Source organism: Panthera pardus, unplaced genomic scaffold (assembly GCF_024362965.1).
Source record: "Panthera pardus isolate Hobbes unplaced genomic scaffold, ASM2436296v1 HiC_scaffold_16, whole genome shotgun sequence".
In the NCBI taxonomy this organism is placed as follows: Eukaryota; Metazoa; Chordata; class Mammalia; order Carnivora; family Felidae; genus Panthera; species Panthera pardus.
In genome coordinates this window covers 106,184,098-106,187,117 of record NW_026526721.1, presented here as the reverse complement: position 1 = coordinate 106,187,117, position 3,020 = coordinate 106,184,098, and the positions used below count along the sequence as shown (strand labels likewise).

The 3,020-nt window shown below is 40.6% G+C and overlaps 1 non-coding gene across 1 annotated transcript; it reads right to left on the bottom strand.

Annotated features, from left to right (window-relative positions):
• Positions 1-2,380: 2,380 nt before the first annotated feature.
• Positions 2,381-2,486, bottom strand: LOC128777450 (U6 spliceosomal RNA). The gene has a single exon (XR_008422710.1). It is a non-coding gene; the product is annotated as a U6 spliceosomal RNA (small nuclear RNA).
• Between the last annotated feature and the right edge of the window lie 534 nt (positions 2,487-3,020).

Below are 3,020 nucleotides of genomic sequence, written 5' to 3'. Positions count from 1 at the left end.
TTCCAACATATCTCAGCCCTTAAGAGAGAAAACCCAAGATAACAAACGAATTGAGAGTATTGTCCAGTGCTGTGGTGTCCAGTCTCATGTTAGGTCTCTTCCCTGGGACTAAAACCTGAGCTAACCACCCCTGTCAGAGAACATGTTACTGCCTACTCAGAGGAGGAGGCCTTACCCTCAGGCCAAATAGGACGACCGCGTATGATTACACTCCAATGGTGTTCATACAAGTGGCACTAGTAAAGAACGATAGATTATTTCACCCCCAAAAGGCCCACGAGATGAAGCAAGAGGCAGACTGTTGGGCACTGCCCATTTTCTGAGTGTGTACAAAGAGGCAAGGTAGCTTTAAGGGAATGGCTGGACATCATGGACAATTCTTTGATGATGGTTCTCTTTAGGTGGGATGAGGTGGGGATAAAGGAGCCATCTGAGGGCCCCACTCATACACACAGTTTGGGTAAGTAAGCTGTGAAGTTCAAGTCAAAGTAGAAAATCTGAAGCAGGTCTCTTTGTGGCTCTGCAAGTCAGTGATGTTGGCTGATACAGGCACATTCTACCCTACACACCACCTCCCCAGCTGTCGTCACTCAATATGAAAAATTTAAGTAATATTGACTTTCAAATATGTCTCTGGACACAGCTAAAATTAGCCCCAGAGGAAAAACTCTGGAAAAACTAGAGGTAAGTGAGTCCCTGAATGCACCTAGGATGCAACCCAATGTTGGATTCCTCAAGATTAAGACTTCTGTGCAGTTAAGAGATGAGGGAAATCAGTGAGAAGCAAAAGTCATCCTTTATCCCACCCTATATCCTCTTGCCACAATCAGCCAGGTGCTCTGTCCACAGTATTTCAGTAATGAGAATGGACAATTGCTCAGCTTCTCAGGTTTTCAGAGGCTATGGCATTACTCACCAAAAAGATGTGTAGGTGCCATGGCAATCCCACAGTGCAAGCTTCCTAAGACAATTCTGATACTCTCCACAGAAAGTGAGGATGGGCTTGCAAGAAACAAATTCAAAACTCTTTGTATGTGGTTATGTACATGTATTTCTATGTAGAATGTTTACATGAAACAATTCCCATTTTAAAAAAAGATCATTCTTACCAACTTTTTCTCCCTACTTTAGATAGGAGATACTAATAGGAGGATCCTGCTGGGTCCTCTGAAATATAAAACAGATCAACAGAACATTAACAAGATCTTAAGAGAAATAATAAAGCCAAACCACACTGGATAAGGACCATAGCCTGATATTCCAATAGACAACTAACAATAACAGAGCCCAGTGGATTCTGGAAGGCAACATGACTTGTACTGTTTCCATTCTGTTCTACAGCTATCCACTCAAAACATCTGAAGTCATTCTTCAAATTTGACATAGAAAAGGCCTCTTTTCTCCTTGATGTGGGTCTGTGAAAAATTCATGATCTAAATACCAGAGAGAATAACTATATTAACAACTTAGTTTCTAAGCGACAAGAAATGAAGACGTTCTCTGATCTTGACCAATTCCACAAGTGGAACGTGTATCATCCAACTAAACTCTGATACCCGAATGGCTTTGCCCATTCTCTTTTTAAACACAGTGGGAAATGTCAGAAAGATAAACTTCACAGAAATAGAAACTTCTTTTGTGGTTCTTCACTTAACTCAAATGAGCTCAGTATTGTTGGTATTATAAGTAATTGGTACTTAATAAGTACTTCTGAATATGAATGTTTTTATCATCATCTGAATATTAGGAAAACGGTGAACTTCCATGTTGTCATCAAAAAACCAATTAATGACGTATTCTGGAAGGTATATAAGATAATATATAAGCCAATATATGCAAGCACTTTTTGCAATAAATATTATACATATTAAAGTATTGTTTTATTATCATTATTATGTATTGGTACGATTTAAGAACAAAACTGATTTCCCTGGGTATTGAGTCAAATTTAAGTGGACACTAATTAATGAAATACATTTTAACAGTGTCTCCAAGGGAAATTCACATAATATTTTTTTCCCAGGCCTAGGTCCAAAAGTAGTTGGGAACATCTTGGAAGGGGATATGGCCTACTCATTACTCATGCTACTTACTCCCCCCAGATCTGTTTTCCAACTACCAACTAGCTAAATTTCTTCTTGGCTTGTGAAAACTGAGGAGTTCACAGCCTCAGGAAATACAATTGGAAGCTGCGGGTGTATGTTGGGGTCAGGGGTGTTTGAAGCAAGATGCCTATTTTCCTCAAACTGTTAAAAAACAGTTTTTAAAAAACCAAAGCAAAAAAAAAACCTTGGCTGCAACTGGGTAACTCCTGAGTATTTCACCATCACCACTCAGATGACGCTTTCCCACTCTTCCCTGCTCAGGTTCCTCCTCACTTGGTACCTTTTAGCGCTTCGCGAATTTGCGTGTCATCCTTGCACAGGGGCCGCGCTAACCTACTCTGTATCCTTCCAATTTTAGTATATGTGCTGCCAAGCGAGCACTTGGTACCTTTTACATTCTCATTTATATCCATACTCATCCCTGTCTGAGCACAGTTGTCATATAAGGAGGTTGGGAGGGGCATAGGTCACAGGAACCTATAGCTGTACCTTCCTATATTAAAAATATATATATATGAAAAAGAAAGAAGTGTCATTCTGTGTTAAAGGCATGGAGGGTCCTTCTTTGTATTTGTGTGGCATAACTTTGATATTCAAAGAAAGCTGATGACTAACACCCCACCCCATCACAGAGGCTTGGGGCAGTCCCTTTGCACTCTTTCCCTGCTTTCCATTCTTATGATTTAGTGTAATCTCGCCCCTTGCTGTCAGGAGCACACAATGAAATCAGAAACTAAAGGGTCCTGAGTGCACACACCCTTCTAACAAAAGGAGTTCACAAAGATGTTTCACTCAATTGGCCACCTCTGCATTTAGGCTGCGGACTGCTTCCCACTAGGCAATGCGGAAAATGTGGGCTTCAAAACTCAACAATGAATAGAGCTGGCATTGTAGTGTGAAGGAACAGCAGAGTAA